Source organism: Sus scrofa, chromosome 15 (assembly GCF_000003025.6).
Source record: "Sus scrofa isolate TJ Tabasco breed Duroc chromosome 15, Sscrofa11.1, whole genome shotgun sequence".
NCBI classification, from domain to species: Eukaryota; Metazoa; Chordata; class Mammalia; order Artiodactyla; family Suidae; genus Sus; species Sus scrofa.
This window is the reverse complement of record NC_010457.5, coordinates 92,104,398-92,126,646: the sequence shown is the minus strand read 5'-3', so window position 1 is coordinate 92,126,646 and position 22,249 is coordinate 92,104,398. Positions and strand designations below refer to the sequence as shown.

General features: G+C 35.4%; 1 long non-coding RNA gene across 1 annotated transcript; it reads right to left on the bottom strand.

Annotated features, from left to right (window-relative positions):
* LOC110257016 lies at positions 798-6,443 on the bottom strand. Its single transcript, XR_002339163.1, has 3 exons — positions 6,067-6,443; positions 4,727-4,783; positions 798-3,133 (listed from the first exon to the last, which is right to left on the bottom strand). It is a non-coding gene; the product is annotated as an uncharacterized LOC110257016 (long non-coding RNA).

Sequence of the window (22,249 nt, the reverse complement as noted above, 5' to 3'; positions counted from 1 at the left end):
AAGTCTTCTTACCACAGTAAAATAAAAATTTTAAGCAATACCAGAAAATGAGATCTGATTTTCTCATTTATGTTTTTAAATTAAAATCATTTTATTATTTGATGGCAATACACTTACTCTCCCTTTTCTCCTTTTTCTTTCCAAGATGAAAATAAAGCCCTGTTGGTCTCAGGAGGGTGATATAACTAAAAAAAGACTATCATCTAGTAGCCTAGAAAGCCTGTCACGTGTTCTATAAACAGAAGACAGAAGATTGGCAAGGGGAAATAAAAGTTGAAGAATGAGGCTGAATATGACCAAAACCATGAAGATGAAAATAATTTCAAGTTGCTTCTATTTTTCAGGAGACTTTTTTGCTTTCTGTAGCTGAGACTTCCATGGTATGATATAGTGAGGCTGCCTTCAAATGTGATTCCTGAATACAAAAGCTAAAAGTACCCTAAGAGATGTCTTTTTCCCTATTCAGGCACACATAAATATGCATCATGATGGTCTGTAGGTCTCAAGTGGTCTGGGGATTTTTGCCACTGTACATGAGATGGTACCTATGTATAAGAATGGCATTGTCAGAAACTTAACAGAAGTTTGTGACCCAGAAAATGTAAAGACCCAAGTTCTTTAAATCCCTGAAGGAAGGAGTTCCCCTCATGGCTTAGTAGTAATGAACCCAACTAGTATTCATAAGGACATGGGTACGATCCCTGGCCTCAATCTGTGGGATCCAGCATTGCCGTGAGCTGTGGTGTAGGTCACAGGCATGGCGTGGATCGTGCATTGCTGTAGCCTGGTGTATGCTGGCAGCTGCAGCTACAATTCCACCCCTAGCGTGAGAACTTTCATATACTGTGGTTGCAGTCCCCGAAAGACAAAAATAAACAAATAAATACATAAATTCCTGAAGGTAAATTTCAGGAGGATTGCACTTGTCACAGAAAGATGTTAATGAAGTATTATATTCTACAAAACACAGACACTCTGCTATTGGTAAAGTCACCCAATCAAAAGTGATCACTTACAGATCATTTTTATTTTGATCTTTCATACTATCTAAACTCTCTAGTTTTTCTATTTTTAAGAGACTGTTTTAATATTACCACCGGAAATACTTCATGTTTAATGTAAAGAATACAATATGGAAAACATACCACCACTGTATTTAACATGACACACATTTTCTGTCGTGTAAAACTGCCTGTAGTTTTATACAAAATTTTTATCATCTCACATTAAACTTCTGTTACAATGTACAACACCCAGTGATACTGAAATACTTGGAAAGCAAAACATCAATGACCTTCAAATGAACTTGTTAAGGAAATCATGTCATGAGTCAGTATGAAAAGTTGATGACTAGATATGTATTTTCTGTAGTGAATGAAGAGGAAAAAATATTTAATTTGGACATGTTAACTTTTTGAGTATGAACGGTCAAACACTTATTTTGAATAGGATAAAAGTGATCTTCTATAGCATTGAGAAGGCTCTAACATTTAAAAATATGTAGTTGTGATAATACTAAAATGTGTTTAAAAATTTAGTCTCTATACATACTATAATAGAGTTATAATAAAAATTATGTACTTGTACTTAATCCAGTATTTAAGGTCAATTTACAGAATCGTAGGTAGATTCTGTGCTCTACCTATTAGTAATTCAGAAAAACACAACTCAACTCTATTTCACATTTTATTTACTATCAAGAAATACCATTAAGTATATATTTTCAAAGAAAATTATAAAAGTAGTCAAAAATAAAGATCCAGATATCTTACTTAAAAGTTGAAAAATCAGATATCTGTTTTAAACTTTTGATAATTTATAGACATGATAAATTTGCATTATCAGTTTTTAATGAATCATTCTCTGTTATCTAGAGAATTGCCTTGTATAATGCCAAGCATAACTGGGAAAACATTAGTCCATTACAAAACAATATAGAAGCAGGTAAGTAAAATAATTACAAAACAAACAAATAAAAACAAGAGGTCTTTACAACACAGATTAACAACTATTCCATAGGATGTGGGATCAATTATCTTTTAATCCTTTCCTTTCATTGCACAGTTCCCTGTGGAAAATTGCTGCCATTCATAAGGATGTAGAGTCATAAATCACAAGAAATAGGAAACATACCTTCATACCACTAAAACAACAGTTACAATAATAATCCTTTAAGAATGAATGATCCAGCATTTTTTTTTTTTTTTTTTGCTCATAAAAACAACTGAAAGCATTAATAGGCATTGTCATCCTGCAGAATTTCCAGTTAAGATTCCAGCTGGCAGCTTTGAAAAATGATTAAGTTTGTCCCTTTACAGTGATTCATTCTGATACTCAAAGGACATGAAAAGGGCCACATAGTATTTCTGTGTTTACATAGAGTACAGTCAAAAGGCACTGCCCCCTCAGTGTACATGGGCTGTTGCTTCCTTGAAGAATTTCCTTTCCACTGAATTAAAAAATGTGAACTGGATATCTTATGAATGCCATCATTTAAGCATATTCAAACATACTTAAATCAAATGAACTGTTTTTCCCAAAATATGTTTTCCTGTCTGTCACACAAGCCAGAAATCCAGTAGTAATATTATAAGAGTTGATAGTAATGAAAGGAATGACTGCCCTGTTATTGAGTTACCAAAACTGAATGCCATAATATTTGGAGCATGAAATAAGGCCATTTCCACCTGTTCCATCCTCAGTGATTCTTTCATTCTATTAATCACCTCTGTGCACAGTAAGTTGTAGTAGAAATACCATAGATTTAGGGATGAAATCCCAGATTGTCATTTAATAGCCATGTATTCTTAGTAAACTATTTAACCTTTCTGAGTTTTAATTTTCTTGCATACATACTAGAAAGATAACACTAAATGTTTAAGGCTAATTAGAAACATTTTAAACCACCTAACAGGGCCTGACACATAATAGGTATTCACTAAATAGCGGTCATCTCAAGTCCCAGTCTACCCAGGCACACTAGCCTGCAATTGTGGTTTCAAGTTGAATACATAAGAATAATCAGAGGCTTACCTGTCAGCCTCAGATGCAGGATGTGATCTGTACCACAGACAGCGTACTCATTCTGTGACATAATTACATGGTGGTTCCCAGAGAAGCTCTCCTTTACAAGCTGAAATTATGAGTAAGATACAAAAATCCAAAACAAAGTAAAAATGTTTTGAGGGGTAGAAAAATACATTGTGTGATGAAATTATGGATTCACTACAGCTGATTTTCAAAGTTTCTAACTAGAAATCTCTGTTTATGTAGCTTTTAGGTTGTATTATTCTATACTAAAAAAAATTTTTTTATGTTCAACCCAAAAACATGTGGGCCACTATACTATTGTGAAAGGGCAATCATGGCCTTGCTGTTTTCTTGACTTCTTTCTGCCAATTTTGGTTGGAAATAGCTCAAGGTTTCTAATAGGATACCAGGGTCAAAGAAAGAGTTCCCCAGGATATTAAGAAATATTGCTGTAATTTGAGGATAGTTTGCAGAAGCCTTTTCTGATGACTGCAGATGCCTTGGTCCCATCCCTCAACTCCAATAAGCAAGCTTTACAAACCAAAACTTGCATTTTACTTAACAGATTTCACTGGATTTTCCTTTTTTTTTTTTTTTAATTCTAACAAGGATTTCTTGAGTTAAATAATTTCCAAACAAATTTTTAGGAACATAAAAAAATAAACATTGCAAACATATTGATGCCATTTTTTGAAGTCATAGAAAGGTTTTGCCTGGTTGGGAGTGTCCCTAGAAGAAACTTCTAAGGAATATCTGACTAGAAGGAACAGTTTTGTTTACTTTGAATATGTGAAACAATTTTATTCTGACAGCATATATGGCTTCACAACAAGAAAAGAAAAAAACAAAGACAAAGAAATGTGTAACAGGGAGATGTTTAAGATCAAAGGTTAATTACTGTCTCTCATGCCCTCATCCATGAAGTCTTTGGAGTCAGCTTCATATAGAGAGTTCCTAGTGAGGCAAGCAACTGGTATATAAATGTAAGAATTTAAGTGAGAGATGTTTTTGCTTTTCTTCTTAGTTACTTAAACATATGAAAAAGAAGTCCTCATTTATTCCTCTACTTTTATCTTAATTTTTTGAAAAATAAAAGGTTTTCCATTGTTTGTTTCGTTGCCTAGGGAGATGGGTGGTAGAAGAGGAAATGCGAACAAAATGAGAACTGTACATAAGAGAAAATGATGCTTTTTTCCTGTTAATTCAGAAGCCTAAAAATACATGGCAAAAAAAAAAAAAAAAAAAAAAAGAAAAAAAGAAAGCTAAGGTTTAAGGGGAAGGTCAAATTATTATCCTGAGGATGTAACAGCAAGGAGAGACCTGGATAAAATTAGGAAATATCAAGTATGGAGCACACATTCCTTTTCTGTCCACTGATAAGTTATACAGACTTTATGTTGGAAACATAGAGACTGAATGCACAGAGCTCTGTAATCAGACAAACCTGAGCTCAAATCTCAAAAATACCATGTAGTAGAGCTAAGCAAGTTATCCCTCTCCAAGATTTTTTTTCACATATAATTATCTTCACCTCTCAGGGTTGTTGAGGAAATCATACAGATTCACAAAGCATTTTGGAGACTTAAGAATCATAGCAAGGGCCTAATAAATGACTGGCATAATCATTATCACTATAGGTATACTATTTATCTCAGGATATTACATACTTAGCACTGAACTTGAAGATTTCTCCTACCTTTCCTCCTCCAATCATTCACACTTCAGTGAGGGGTTTTACATGCATTGCCTTCAACTGGGGATAGAGAAAACAAAGACTAAAAGCATTTACATTTAAATTGACTTTTTCTTTTTTCTTGTTGAAAGTTTAACCTATTTATAAACTGGCCAAACCCTGTAATAGACATTGTAATTCTAGGATGTCTTAGCAGGATTTTGCCATTTTTATTAGATAATCTACTACTTCAGGGACCACAGTTCTCAGACATAAAATAATCAGGTGTGCTGGAAGGTGGTATACTCAATTCTTTGAAGTTTGAGATCCATATCTTTAGATAAGACTAAGTCTTTTGGAGCCAAATTAATACCTAAGAGGAATGTGTTGCTGGGTAGAGATTTTGTGGTGTTTTTACAATGTATCTCATTGCACAAAAATTTTCTTAAAGTTGGTGGATGACTTCTTTTGGTCCAACCCTTCCTCTAACCAATTTATCCTATCATGGGAAGTCTTAAGAGTTAGGTGACAAGTGCCCTGTCAGTTCTTAAATGCTTGACCAGCACCCACCAATTTCGCAGCTCTGGCTTCTATGATTTCCTTTAGCAATAAATTTATTATTATTTTCATGAGAAAATTTCTTTATAGTAGCAGACACTGTAATGGCTTTTAATGGTTTGGCTTGTGTTTACATAGATTTTATGTGCTAAGACAAAAGTCTGAATTTCTTCCCTTTAGCTCCCCGAGTTCCCCAGTGGTTTATGCTGTAGGCTTACCTTGAGGCTTTGTGTGTCACCTAATGGTTGCCATCTTGCTCTATTTATTTTTTATTTTTGCTTTCTTAGGGCCACACCCATAGCATACGGAAGTTCCTAGCCTAAGGGTCAAATTGGAGCTGTAGCTGCTGGCCTACACCACAGCAACAGTAATGCCAGATCCGAGCCACATCTGAGACCTAAACCACAGCTCAAAGCAACACCAGATCCTTAACCCACTGAGTGAACGTGGGGATTGAACCTACCTCCTCATGGATACTAGGTGGGTTCATTATCACTGAGCCATAATGAGAATTTTCAATCCTGCTTTCTTTAGACTGAAAGGTATCCATTAGTTTCCCCAGAAATAAATCTCCAAAATTCAAATTTACTATTTCTGTCTGCCTGGACATAGGTCCTGAGATGTACCAGGACCTCCTGAAGCGCTTAAAGATGAAGGCACCCACAAACTCAAACATTGTACGCATTACACCTCACCATGAAAATCTGAAGTCTATGACACCCCAATTTTCTACCCAGAAGAATGTGAACTAACTAACTTAAAGACCTCAGAACATAAAATAAGAACTCGATCCAAGAGAAGCTTACCAGAGATCCTAGAAAGCTGCTAAAGAGGCAGCAAACAATAAAGGCTCTGTGGGTACCTTCACCTGCATCTAGGAGTCACCCCGGAATTTTCAAAAGCTGTCTTAGGGTCTCATCTCATTGCCAGAACTATAAATAAAGAAATGGAAACAATTTAGTAATGGTTTTGATGTCATTTAATCAAGGGAAAACAATTCATGGATTATGGGAGCATAGTGGATCACTGTTCCCCCTAAGCTGACTTTCATAAAACTATAGCAGAATGTAATTTTGAAATTCCTGGGTTTCAAACAAAAGAACACATGTTTGAGAGAAAGGAGTTGTTTATATGTTGTTAGAAATTTTATTTATTTTTTTTTTTGCTGTCTGATTATTTTTTAATTGTTATTTCCCCAATACATTTTTTTTTTCAACTGTACAGCATGGTGACCCAGTTACATGTACATGTATACATTTTTTTCTTACATTATCATGCTCCATCATAATTGATTAGACATAGCTCCTAGTGCTACATAGCAGGATCTCATTGCTAATCCATTCCAAAAGCAATAGTTTGCAACTATTAACCCCAAGCTCCCAATCCACCTCACTCCCTCCTCCTCCCCCTTGGCAACCACAAACTCAAACATTGTACCCATTACATCTCACCATGAAAATCTGAAGTCTATGACACTCCAATTTTCTACCCAGAAGAATTTGAACTAAATAACTTAAAGAGCTCAGAACATAAAACAATAACTTGATCCAAGAGAAGCTAACCAGAGATCCTAGAAATCTGCTGATTTTCTTTTCTATGGAAAGGTTCATTTGTGCTGTACATTAGATTCCAGATATAAGTGATATCATATGGTATTTGTTTTTCTCATTCTGACTTCCTTCACCTAGTATGAGAGTCTCTCGTTCCATCCATGTTGCTGCAAATGGCATTATTTTGTTCTTTTATATAGCTGAGTAGTATTTCATTGTGTATATATACCATATCTTCCTAATCCAATCATCGGTCAATGGACATTTGGGTTGTTTCCAAGGCTTGGCTATTGTGAATAGAGCTGCAATGAACATGCGGGTGCATGTATCTTTTTTAAGGAAAGTTTTGTCCAGATACCTGCCCATGAGTGAGGTTGCTGGGTCATATGGCAGTTCTAAGATAAACTCAAAATGGCTGAAAGACTTAAATATAAGACAAGACACCATCAAACTCCTAGAAGAGAACATAGGCAAAACATTCTCTGACATCAACCTTACAAATGTTTTATCAGCTCAGTCTTCCAAAGCAACAGAAATCAAAGCAAAAATAAACCAATGGGACCTAATCAAACTGACAAGTTTTGTACAGCAAAGGAAACCAAAAAGAAAACAAAGAGACAACATACAGAATGGGAGAAAATAGTTTCAAATGATGCAACTGACAAAGGCTTAATCTCTAAAATATACAAGCCGCCTATACAACTCAACAGCAAAAAAGCCAACAACCCAATGGAAAAATGGGCAAAAGACCTGAATAGACAATTCCCCAAGGAAGATAGACAGATGGCCAACAAGCACATGAAACAATGCTCAAAATCCCTGATTATTAGAGAAGTGCAAATCAAAACTACCATGAGATACCACCTCATGCCAGTCAGAATGGCCATCATTAATAAGTCCACAAAGAATAAATGCTGGAGGGGGTGTGGAGAAAAGGGACCCCTCCTGCACTGTTGGTGGGAATGTAAGCTGGTACAACCACTATGGAGAACAGTATAGGGGTACATTGTTAGTAACTTTAAAACCTTGACTTTAAATATCAAGGCCGAAAGTATATATAAACATAACATAGATGCAACCCATAATACATTAAGTGGGAAGAATGTAAGAGAGTATATAAAAGCTATTTCCTTGTCCCAACATGATAATACTTGGACAAGTGAGCAAGGAATGGAAAATCAGAAAGAACATGATTGAAATTTAGGCACTGATTTGTCTTTGAGAATGAGCCTAATGACCTAAACCATAGATTAAGCTTTGGCATTTAATTGGGGCAATAGAAACTATTATGCAAATATCTCTCCTTCTTATGGTTAGAAGAGTCCAGAACAGAAAGAATCCTAGATGAATACCCCAAATTGCTTAAGATGCTGCAATGGAGGATCTTATAGAGAAACATCATTTACACCATGATTGCTGAGCAATAGTATGGAAATGGCTTAGAGAAGTATAAAAGGTAGAAGGACTTTAAAGTGTTTTATACTCTTCAGATTAGCAAGGGAAAAAAAAAGAGGCTGAGATTTCTTGCTTCTCCCTCCAAATCACCCCCACTACCACCACTATCACAAAGCACAGAATTGCTGAGTGGATTAATGGGCAACAAAAGATTTGAGTTTAGCATAAGGAGATTTAAATATCCCATGGAGACATTTGTTGTTTCTGTAATGGTATATGAGAAGATAATAGGAAGAAGAGAAAAGTACATTTTAGAAGCTAAGAAGCTGAAAACAAAAAAAACAAAAAGCAACTTTTGACAATTTTATACTGCTAAAGACAAAAATTAGATCCTAGAATCAACAATGATAGAGGGATCCTATTATAGACCCTGAGTATTTAGTTTGTACTCCCAAAGGAAAATACTCTAGGAGTAAATGTGAGCTGAAACTAAATCAGCTCTTGCAAAGACCAGGTTTGAATAAGCTCAAAGTCTAATTGGATTAAGCTGAACCAGCTATAATTGAACTACTTATCAGAAGCGAAAGAAAAATATTTTCTGGAGAAAGATAATGTGGTCTAAAACAACATTATATCTAACACCTTCCATATATAGTATCTGTCACTCAATAGAAAAGAGGCAGCATTGTGGTGGAGGGTGGTAGAAAAGGAAAGAAAATTGACGAAAAATGAAATAAAGAGAAAAACCAGTCAGCAGAAACAGACCCACCAGAGAGCTAGATACTGGAATTTGGAGAAAATACTTTCAAATAACAGAGATTAATATGTACAAATATTAAATGATAAAATGAATTTCAGCCAAGAACTATAATAAAAGAATCAAATAATAATTCTATAAATAAGGAATCAAAATAATTGAAATAGACAGGTATTCTATAGGATTAAACAGCTGTGAAGAGACAAGCAGTAAACCGGAAGGTAGCTCAGGAAAAAAATACCTAATATGAAACCAAAGGGGTAAAAGAATAGAAAATAAGAATAATTTATGAAGATGCATGAGTTATCGTGAAAGTGTCAACTAATAGGTATTTGGAACCCATAAAGGGAAGGAGAGAACAAATTGGATAGAAACAATATTTTAACAGAAAATGGTCACAACTTTTTAAAACCTGAAAAATACTTAAGAAAACACTACAGACCATAGCAGGATGCTTTCAAATAAAACCAGGTCTTGGAAGTTCTCTTAGTGGCTCAGCAGAAATGAATCCGACTAGTATCCATAAGGATGCAGGTTCAATTCCTGGCCTCACTCAGTTGGTTAAGGATCCGGTGTTGCTGTGAGCTGTGACATAGGTCACAGACACAGCTCAGATCTAGTGTTTCTGTGGCTGTGAGGTAGGCCAGTGGCTACAGCTCTGAATCGACCCCTAGCCTGGGAACTGCCATATACCATGGGTGCGGCCTTAAAAAGACAAAAAATAAATAAAAATTAAAACCAGTTCTTGGTACCTAATGGTTAAAATGGCTAAAAATCAAATATAGGAGCAAATGCAATTGTAAGCAAATAGAAGGTACAAAAAGAAACAGAAAAAAGCCAAGAAATTCCTGGTTAAGAGAAAACAAACATGTTGGAAAATAAAAATTAATAATTACAACAGATGTAGCTTGATAGCATCATCCATTGAGAGAAATATCTGTCAGATATAATTAGAAAAAAAGTCCCCTTCTTTATCAGACACACACTTAAATGTTACACAGAACATGGGAAAGGAGAAGTTATATCAGGGAAATAAAAATAAAAAACGAAACTGAGATAGCATAAGTAATATTTTATAAGAGTTTACGCAAAAAAACTACATTAAACTAGCAGTTTCTGAGTTACATAATACGAGTTTTCAGGTTCCACACAAAAATGCAGGTTTCTTTTTAGTCACAGAGAAATTAAGCCAATGATTGTGACCTTAAAAAATTCTAAGTGTTAAAGATTAAAAGAGAAACTATAAACATGTTGGAGAAGAATTAACATTCTGGTATTGAATGTAGGCTGAATTTGAACAGAGAGAGAACATTTGCAGTATCTGTTTTAAACATTCAATAAATATTTCTACTTTATCATTTAATACCTTCCATATAGGTTTCTTATGAGAATGGAATGAGTTAATATCTATAAAACACTTAAAACAGTGACTTAAATCTACTATCTGTTCAATGAGTATTATGTGTTATACTATTGTTATTAGAGCATTGACTCCTGGAATAATATTTTCTAGAATATTCTACTTCCAATGTCTTGGACTATTAAGGATTCTTAAGAATTTGTAGTGAGACTATTTTATTGCAATTTGTTATTTCCATGTATTCCAAAATGGGATGAGAGAGATTAAAGATATTGAATGCAGTTTAGTTCCATTCAGAATTTGGAACAGAATACTGAATAAAACAGTCTTTCAAAATGAAATAATAATTCTCAAAATCAGTCCTTCAAATCATTAAGTATTATAATCCCATATTTTGCAATGAAGAAATTGAAACTCAAGAGAAGTCAAGTGATTTGTCTAAGAACACAAAAAAAAGTATAGGACCTGATGATATCTTCGAAACTCTTTAAGTGTACCCAAAAGTAAATAATTAAATCTTTAGCTTAGAGCTAATTGGCTACAGTATATTATTATGATGTAAGAAGAGTATATCTACAACTAACTTTCTATAAATTCAATTTGAACAAACAACAGTGATAAATCACAAAGCTCTGCTTATAGAAAACATTTTTGACACTCACTAGCTCATTGCATTCAATGGCACTTTACGCCTCCCTGCTCCCCCTTCCATCTTGTACATCTAGCATTTTCCCTGTCTGCACTGAAGCCCATACCATGTTCTCACCCAGGGCTCAGATAAAGTTGAAAACAGAGGGCACATTTATCTGGGAATTTGTAATTAAAATGAACACCAGAAGTGATCCATCATTTTGCTATGAGATTTTTCTCTTATTTATTCTATCCTTTTTATTCTTCTTATTTGTATTTTGCTTCTAATGGATCAAGCCCTTTTCAGTCTCCATTTCCTCAAATCTGTTCCACATACCACTTCCAGATTAATATTCCCAAATTACCAAATTCCCCATTGTCCGGCCAATAAAAGATAGCCTCCTCAGACTGGTGGTCATGTCCTCTCCAAACTGCACTTCCTGCCAAATCTCCACTGTACCCCTACTTTTACTTTCAGCTGTTTGGCTATGAGAGGGAATTCATACACTGATGTTGCACTTTCTGCTTCTACTTGAGCTACCCATTCTGTCTGGAATGTTCTACTCATATTTTCCCATGAAAAAATGAAGATTTTTACAATGTTATCATACTGGTCAGTGGTCAGCTGCAGAGACAAAAGTCTAGCTAGTTTAAAGCCACAGGGATTTATTACAGTGTTCTAAATGGCTTACAGCATTCTTAGGGCTGCTGAGAGAACAGGCTCTAGGCTGATACTCCAACCAATACCACTGAAGTAGACCACAGATTACCTCTTTGTTGTTAGACCACTGGCTCCAATTCCACACTGTCACAGAGAACTTCCAAAATCAGGAGACAGTCACTATGAAAACACCACCGCCATTGCATGAGCTTCAGCACTATATTGAGACTGCTGGCATCATAAATTTATTCCCCATACTCCCTCTCTCTCAGTGCCCCTAAGGCTAGTGGCAAGACTCCAGGACCTCTGCCACTGCAATCAAGGAAAGAAGGAGGGAGGAGAGTGGTTTCAACTCTGAGCTTGGCAGCAACAGCAGCAGAATCAGGTCTTCATGTCTTCAATTCTACTTTCCAAATCTCACATGCAAGCAATCATTATCAACTGTTAAAGGTAAATTGTATTAGGATCCTAGCTGCAAAGGTTTATGAGAAATGTAGTTTAGCTTTCTGGCCTCTTCACTATAGGAAGGACACCAGTACAGAAGTGGAATAGATGTTAGGTGCTAAGCCACCATCTCCACTACAATTCTCTCTACATAGTGCCCATTCCAAACCCACTGTGAATACTCCCCAAGGGGATACTCCCTTCTTTTCCTCCTATACTCTTTAGTTTCTACATTTGCACATCTTTTCTTCTAAATATGCATTTATTCTTCTAGATTAGAAATTTCTTGAGAATAGGACACTGGGTTTTCTACAAAGTAGGGGACTCTATAGTGTCTTTCAGAATATGGATGTTGTTTCTCTAAAACTTGTATAATTACAATGAAGATACTTAATAACATAGGCTGAATGAATGAACGAATGAACAAATGAACAAGTATGAACATACCAAGGGCCTTGGAAGCAAAGAAAAGATTCCTGAAGAAAGGTAAGTAATAGTGATTTTTAAAAGGGAAAGTAGTAGCGACAAAATTTGGTGACTTAGGGTGGAAAAATAATAGACATAGGATGATAAAACAACTAAGGGTGCAGAAAATTCACTTACAAAAAAGCAGGTTTACCTGCATAAAAACTATTCTAGCATCAATCCTTTATTTTAGGAACAAGAGTTTTACTTTTTGCTTTAATTTATTCAATAAGAAGTAGTAAACAAAATATAATATAAAATGTCTTCTTTTCCAGTATTTTTTTTAATGGCCACACCCGTGGCACATGGATGTTCCTTGGCCAGGGCCAGATTCTTTAACTCACTGCATCAGGTGGGGAATCGAACCTCTGCAGCGACCTGAGCCACTGCAGTTGGATTTTTAACCCACTGCATCATGGCAGAAAACCCCTGGTCTTTTTGGGGGGAGGAGGATTATTTTAAAAATAACAAAGAATTGAAAGATAGTTATAAGATAAGTAAGTTCTGGGGATTCAATGTACAACATGGGGATTACGGTTAACACTGTACTATATACTTGACATTTGCTAATAGATTAGATCTTAAGTGTTCTTACCACATCAAAAAAAAAAAGGTAGCTATGTGAGTTATTAACCCATATGATGGGTTAATTAACTCGATTGAGGTAATTATTGTAGAATGTATACTTACGTCACATCGTACATTTCAAATATATAAAATTTTTGTCAACTACACCTCAATAAAGTTTGGGAAAATCTGAAATATGTAAATTAACAATTAATGTGATTGGGAATCATGTGTCTGCTTTCTAAGGCAGAAGTGCAGTGCACCTACCCCTCCGGGTTATACTTCTCTATGTGAAGAAACTTCACTGTCTGACTAATAGGTGATGTCATACAGGAAGTGGGTGGTGCAACACACTGTAGGGAGGATCACTGATTAGAACAGAGATTTTGAATTATGGGTTAGAAGAGCATAATATAAATATACTTTTAGTATGAACTCCAGAATCTGATGTGAAACACTGATTGTCATGGACACCATTATTTATTTTTCTTTATATGTAAACCCAGCCCATTCAACTGTGATTTATAGGCAACCTCTCTTAAATAACTCATTCTTTAATCTCAAGTCTTAAGAATATAAAATCCTCAAATGCCATTGTTGTTTCCTTTTCAGTAATCAATGGCTGGGGAGTGGCAAAGATGTCTCAAAATCCATTTTCTTTCTTAATCTATACTATTAATATGTAATTTTAAATAACTTTCCAAAAACATCGTTAGGATACCTCATGAAAAAAGTGCAGTGAGAGTGGATTAGTACAAAGATCATATTTAACTTCTAAAACCATTATGGTGATTCTTGTCATTGTTTTAACTTAGCATTGCATTGTTCTAAAATACGTTTTATATACTTTCATGTGGATATATATAAAACTACATATATTTATATATATATAAAACATTAAAAATATAAACTAGCCCCTTTCTATGTCCACTGAGAGGCCTAAGAGCAATAATATTCCAATTGCTCACTTGATAACCAAAAAAGGAGTCAGGATTCTTTAAAGAAATGGTGAATTGCAGGACTGGGACAGAGAAAATACAAGATGAACCTGAAGCATCTTTAGAAGAAAGAAAGGAATTTCTCAAAGAAAGATTTGGCCATGTCAAAAGGTTGCAGAAACCACTGCAAAGGAGCTCTGGGTCAAATCTTAGAAAATTTGAATGTCAAAATAAATAATACCAATGGATTATAATTCATTGGAAAAACAGAAATCCACCTTAATTAAGGTGACAGAAGATAAGGCATTTCCTTAGTAAAATGCCAACCAATAACTAGATGAAATGATAGAATTAAAAATAACCACATGGCTACTAGCATCAGAAAATTAATTCAGCTGAGAAGCATCAATGGATGTACAAACAAGTTTGTGAAAGCTTGATGAGGAGTGGGATATTTGCATATTTTCAAAGAATCTCCCTCACAAAATCACTGTAAAGGGAAAAAGAAAAATTACAGAGGAAATCTGGCAAGTTAATCAAGTGATGAAATCAAAATCAATAAAGAAATAAAACTATACATAAGTGAATACAAACTGATATTATATTTATGATAGTCCTGACAAAAATATTCAGACTCTATAATAAGGAACTAGTAGACTAAACAAAGTGAGTAACGTTCTACAAAATAACTGGATTAGTAGTTTTCAAATGCTGCACTGTTGTGAAGTCAAAGAAACACTGACAAACTCTAGATTTATGGTGGCTGGACACGTGACTAGTATTGCTACAGGTAATCCTTGTTGGATAGTTTCAGTATAAGAGACATTATTATGAAATTTAATGAGATTTAATTGAGTCTGAGCATTTGGTGGTAATAATGTATCAGTGTATCCTTATTAATTTCCTGATTTTACAGGTTGGATTAGTTACGCAGGAAAATTCCTTTTATATAGGAATTACACACCAAACACTCTTGGGTGATAGATCATCATGTTAACAAATTAGTCTCAAATAGGTCAGGGGAAAAAATCTTTTATGCTGTTCATGAAACTCAAATAAATATAAAGTGTAAATTTACAATTCTTGAACTCTTACAGGTAAAATCAAAATCTGGAAAATTCATGGCTAAACTATTGCCAAAATTTTCTACAAAGGAAACTTGTTCCTGGCAATTTATATTTTCTTCTAAAAAATAAAGACTATATTTTCCCGACATAAAAATATGACTAACATATCTCAGGTTAGAAGTCAGAATAGTAATCATCCTTAATGGTGGAAGAAGGTGAAGTTGACTGAAAGGTAGCAAAAGAGGATGTCTCAGATTCACTGTAATCCCTATCAAAATTCCAATAGACTTTCTTGCAGAATTGAAAAGGCAAATTCTTTAATTCATATGGAATTTCAAGGTGTCCTGAAGAGCTAAAGCAATGTTAAAAAGAAGAATAAAATTGGAGGACTGACACTTCCTGATCTCACAACTTACTGCAAAGATAAAGTAATTTAAAATAGTATGGCACTGGCACAAGGACAGACATATACACAAACGGAATAGAATAGAGAACCCAAAAATAAACTATCACATACATAGCCAATTAAATTTGACAAAGGAACCAAGACCATTTAATGAGGAAAGGACAGTCTTTTCAATTCAGTATACTGGGAAAACTGGATATCCACATTCAAAAGATTGAAGCTGGACTTTTATCTTCCACTACCTATAAAAGTTAACTCAAAATCTACCAAAGACCCAACCTTAAGAGCTAAAACCATAAAACTCTTAGAAGAAAACTGTGGAAGATCTTCATGGCACTGGATTTGATAATGATTACATGGATATGACCCCAAAAGTGAAGGCAAAAAAAAAAAAAAAAAAAAGTAGATAAATTGGACTTCATCAAAATTAAGAAATTTTACATATTAAGGGATACTATCAAAAAAGTGAAAACCTACAGGGAATATTTTTTTCTTTCTAGGGCCACACATGTGGTATATGGAAGTTCCCAGGCTAGTGGCTGAATTGGAGCCCTAGCCACCGGCCTATGCCACAGCCATGCCAGATCCAAGCCCATGTCTAAGACCCACACTGCAGTAAATGGCAATGCTGGATCCTTAATCCACTGAGCAAGTCCAGGGATCAAACCTGCATCCTCATGGATACTAGTTGGGTTCATTACCACTGAGCCACAGTGGGAAGCCTAAGGGAAAATATTTACAAATCACATGTCTAATAAGTGACTGAGATTCAGAATATATCAAGAACTCCTAAAACTCAACAACAAAAATAACTCAGTTCAAAAATGGGCAAAGAACTTGAATAAATATTTTTCTAGATAAAATATACAAATGGATAATAAGCACATGAAAAGAAGCTTAATACCATTACTCATTAGGAAAATTCAAATTAAAACCACAATAAGATCACCACTTCATACCTACTAGGATGACTAAAAAAGAATGGAAAATAAAAACAGCAAAGATGTAGAGAAATTAGAACCCTCCTTCATTTCTGATGGTAAAGTAAAATGATGCACCTGCTGTGGACAACAGTTTGGCAGTTTCTCAAAATATAAAACTTTCATATGACCCAGCTATTCCACTTATAGATATATATATCAAAAAGAACTGTAAGCAGAGACTTAAAAAGATATGTATATGGCAGCATTTTTCACAACAGCCAGAAGATGGGAAAAATCCAAGTGTCCATTATCAAATAAATGGACAAAGAAATATAATAAATTCACACAGTGGAATATTATTCAGCCATAAAAAGGAATGGTAATTTTATATATGCCACAACATGAACAGACCATGAAAACATTATATTTAAAGAAACAAGCCAGGCACTGGAGGACAAATACTGTAGGATTCCTCATATATAAGATACCTAGAATAGGCAAATTCATGGAGCAAAAAGTAAAATAGAGCTTCCTAGAGAAAGAGAGGAAGTTATTATCTAATGATGAAAATGTTTTAAGTATAGACTGTGGTGATGGTTACACAACATCTTGAATGCATTTAACACCACCAGATTATAAACTTAAGAAAGATTAAAATGATAAATATTACGTTATGTAATTTTACCAACATAAAAAAAGAGGGCATTAGGTCCTTGTATTAATGCATTTCTTTCTTTTTTTTTTTTTTAATGGCTGTACCCACAGCATATGGAAGTTCCCAGACCAGGAACTGAATCCAAGCAACAGCTGCAACCTATGCCACTGCTGAGGCAACACCAGATCCTCTGACCCACTGTGCTGAGCTGGGGATTGGAACCCATGCCTCCACAGTGACTCAAGCTGCAGCAGTTAAAATTTGTAATCCACTGTGCCACAGTGGGAACACCTACTAATGTATTTCTTGATGAAGAAGCTAAAGACATATATATGTATGCATGTGTATGTATATATGTGTGTGTATATATGTGTGTATATATGTACATATATGTTCATATATTTGTATTCACTTTCTCAAGGTACATCCACTTATGATTTGCCCTTTTTTGAAAGTATACTATACTTCTGTAAAATTTACATTAAAATAACAAAAAGTTTATCTTATTGATGCATACATTTTCTATGGCAAATAACAAATAATATATGGTAAAAATTTAACTTTTTCTTAAGTCATTTACTTGATTCTTGGAAAGTTACATAAAATCCTTATACTCAGTTCCTTAAGTCATAAGTTCAATTATTTAACATAAAAATACAAATGAGATGTTTGCATTGCTATATTAGTTTGCTAAGCCTACCATAACAACATACTACAAACTGAGGAACTCAGACAACAGAAATTTGTCTCTCACAGTTCTGGAGGCTAGAAGTTTGAGATCAAGGTATTACTAGGATTGCTTCCTTCTGAGACATGTGAGAGAGAAACTTTTCCATGCTTCTCCCATAGCCACTAGTGGTTTTCTGACTGTCTTTGGCATTTCTTGCTATTAGAAGCATCTCTCCAATCTCTGCTTTTATCTTCACATGGCGTTCTCCCTGTGTGCATGTCTCTGTGTCCAAATGTTCCCTTTTTAATAAGGAATCCAGTTTGAACTAGGGGCCCACTATTCCAACACAATCTCATCCTAACTAATTACGGCTGCAATGATGTTCTGCCTAATTAAGGTCATATTCTGAGATACTAGGGGTTAGGACTTCACCATATGAATTATGGGACGAAAAAATTCAATTTGGAACAATTACCTTGCCCTTGAGTTAGGCTTATTTATTTGTAAAGATCAAACAGTATACATGTTGAAGGCTCTTAAGCTTATCAACAGATTTTTCTCTGTAATACTGGTATTGCTGTAGTCAGTGAAAAATGCAGAGACACAGGTGGATCTGAGGCATATTTTTACCTGGCATTTTTCTAGGAGGCTAGGTCTGAGCTTTATATCATTTCCAATACATTATGAAGTTTGTATTTTCTCATCCTTAAATAAGTTGCCCAGATTTACTGCATTAGTTAGTAATGAAAAAAGTATTTGAAACACAATATAAATTTCAATGATTGGCTCTCTCTCTCCTGTAGTCTCCATTATTATTTATTGGAAGTTTCTATATAAAAGCCATAGCAAAGGCATCTTTCTTTTCTAAGAATGTGAGGAATTACATGAATGTTCTAATAGCTTTGATAGTTATCTACCCATCGTTACTCTTCACACAGAGCCAACATCCCCAGTGATGGGACCCACCTCATCTGTTTTACTGTAGCAGCAATTGAAAGCCTTTTACTTCAGTCTGTGTTGCCAGAAGTTAACTTCCAGTAACCACTAGAAATCACTGTAACACACATGCTAAATACATTACTCATTAGTAAAACTATTTAAATTTTTCATCCCTGGAACAAAGTCTAATAGTTATGGAAGCCATATGGTACTCTCAGGGTGAGTGCGAAATACTCTTTGATGTTAAGCGTAATGATAAAAATAATTAATTGTGCTACAAATATTGCAATTTTATTCTTTGAAACCTCTCCACAGAACACTTACTTTTTGATAAGAGAGATCAAATTTTTGTTGAAGGGAATGATAATAACCATCTGTTGAGTTAAGTAACTATTTGGACTTTGCACTAAAATCAGAATAATTCCATATCTCAGATACATCAAAGGTATGATTTAGAGAGAGCTAGCCTATTGTTGGAAAAATCAGCAAATGAAAAAATGAAACTTTTTTTCCTCCATCTTTTATCAGAAACTGGCATTCCAAAGTACAGAGTGTCCTTTACACCCCTCCCAGAAGAGGCTGCTGGGGTTTATACTTCTGAAGACCTGGCAGAACATTAATAAGCAAATCTTCTCACTCTGCTTTAATAAAAGGAATAGTCTGTAATCAGGACCAACAGGGTAGAAAGCCATCAGCTTTGTTTGGGAAATTTGAGGGGGGAAAAATGTGCTCTATTTGGCCAAAAACCCTCTTGCATTTCCAGTCCAAAAAGCCTCAAAATTTTTAAGTCAATGATTATTTCCAGGAAGCCACAATGAAACAGGATTTGCCATGAAGTGTTAAAAAAGTAATAAAGCATTAACAAGGATTTGTTAGCCAAATTTTTTATGCAGCTGTGGGAACTGAGGAAATGAAGCAGGGCAAGTATATCCTGATGGGTAATTAAGGAGGAAAGGCCCAAAGCACTCAGCTAAAAAGGACAGGCTAAGTGTGGTGCTTAAGCGGCAGAGTTTGGATTCTGGAAACCTGGAGGAGACATGAGCGGGTGCTTGCAAAATGAGGGGAGAGAGAGATGTAGGGATTTCCTCTGTGGATTCCACAAAGTTCACTCCATGTCTGGTCCAGGAAATTAAAAGAATAAAATTTGGAACTAATATGGATAATCCCCCAAAAGCTTTTTATTTGTAATGTGAAACATATTTACCTTAAATATACTGAAACAGAAGCTGGTAGCCAAGTTTAAGTCCTCAACTAAGGAATGAGGGAAGGAGAATTAGAAATAAAAGGCAGCCCTAATATCCAGAAACTGGCACAGCACTGACAGGAAGGCCGTGGTGGACTCCTATCGAACACAATCATGCAGAACATCGATGTCAGACAAGACCACGTTGTGTCCATGGCGTATCAAGGCAAAAACAAACCCATTCCATAAATATGTCTAAATAGGCAGAACATGAACACTGTCCAAGCACAAAATTCCAAACATTCCCCACTCCCAGCCAATTGGTGCTTTACCAATCTCTGTTTTAGTCTTACTCTAGTCTACACTCCTGAAAAATGTGTTCAGAACCCAATCATAGAATTGTCCTCTCTCTGACAAAGGCCATTCTATAGAAAACCCTCAATTCCTTGGATTCTTCCCCAAATCACCCAACAAAAGCCAAAATACAATAACAAGTTATAATACCCTGTTAGAATTAGCATAGCCCATAGTATTTCATGGTGTATAACCGCCCTCACTGTAATGAGTAAACCAACTTGCTGCTCTACTGCAGATATGTTCCTAGTGGTCTTTGGCTAGGACATTGACAAGAATTACTGAAATTTCAAAAATAAAAAAAAAAAATAGATCAATTATTGAGGATGATTTCTGCCACTGAAACATGAGGCCTTACTTAATCTCTACAATACTATAATGGCAACAACAGAGCTTTATTTTGGCCTTAAATAATCTTTTAGCCACCTTATTTCTCTTTTCTACATATGAATTGTTTGATAGGCCCATTTTGACCTCTAAGTGGTATGTTAAAATGTACCTTGTGAAGCAGTTAGAAACGTAAATAACCTGTGCCATGCTGACTTTTATCAGAGAAAAAAATTATAAAAAATATAAAGAAATGGTTGTCAGAGAGTAGCTGTTTATCTTTGCTCATTTGCAGGCTATTGGTGGACCACTATTGAACCATGCTTCCAATGTCCCTGCCCCAGTGTAGTACTTTTCCATGTTGGCTCTGAGCTTGGCCATTTATTTGCCCAATGGACCACTAGCAAAGTTTGTGGATTAAGTTGTGTCCCCCAAAAATGCACAGATTGAAGCCTTAATCCTCAATGTGATTATATATGGAGAGATGGCCTGTAAGGCGATAATTAAAGGTAAGTTAGTTCATAAAGGTAGGACTAAAATCCAGTAGGATTGGTGTCCTTAGAGGAAAGGAAGATACACCAGGGATACATGTGCACAGAGAAAATGCCATAGTGAAAAGTCAGTCGTCTGCAAGCCAAGGAGAGAGGCCTTATGATAACCAACCTGCAGGCACCTTGACCTTCAGTATAAAGACTCATGATTTCTTCTAGAATCAAAAGAAAATCAGTTTCTGTTGGTTAAGCCACATTTTGTGGCATTATGTTATACAGTCCCAGCAGACTTCCAGCAAATAAGGTTCAAGTAGAGCCTTGAAACTTACACACTGAAAGCTTGTATATTGGAACATTCTTGGGACCCTGAATTCACTATGCTGTGGAGAAGTTCAAGCTTGACAGATTGCATGTGGAAGAGAACCAAGAAATTCAACTAACATTCAGAACAGAGGCCACAGACATATGGCCCCAAATCAAACCATCCCTCTCATCTTCCAGCCATTTGAGCCACCCTAGCTGAGGTCCCAGATATCATGGAGAAGAGCTCTTTGCCTCACCCAAATTCTCGACACACAGAAACATGAGTACACACACAAAAATTGTTTTTAGCCTCCTAAATTTTGAGATGTTTTGTGCTACATAGCAGTAAATAAATTAAACCGAAATTGGTACTGGCAATGAGATGTTACCATTAAAAACCACCTAAAACATGTAGCATCACCTTGGTGACTGGGTGGTGGGCGTGACATTGTGTATTATTTTTCTCCAAGAAAAAGAACCAGTAGGAGACACACGCATGCATACACATCTATATCAGGGACAGAGAGATTTCAAAGAATCTCATGTAATTGCGGGGGCCAACAGTTTGGAGACCCAGGGAAGAGGTGATGTTGTAGTTCTGAGTCCCAGGGCAGTCTGGCAGCAGCATTCCCTTTCTTTGGAGGGCTTCAGCCTTTTCTTTTAAGGTTTTCAACTGGTTGGATGGGGCCCACACACATTATGGATGGCAATATGCTTCACTCAAAGTCTACTCATCTAAATGTTAATAGAATGTAATAGAACATAAAGAAACATAAAAAGAAAATAGGTAAAAAAAATTAACACAAGTGCATAAAGAACTATGCAACAACATCACATAGTCTAGCATATGTGCAGTTGACATCTCAGAATAAAAAAAAAGAGAAACAGGAAAAAATATTTGAAA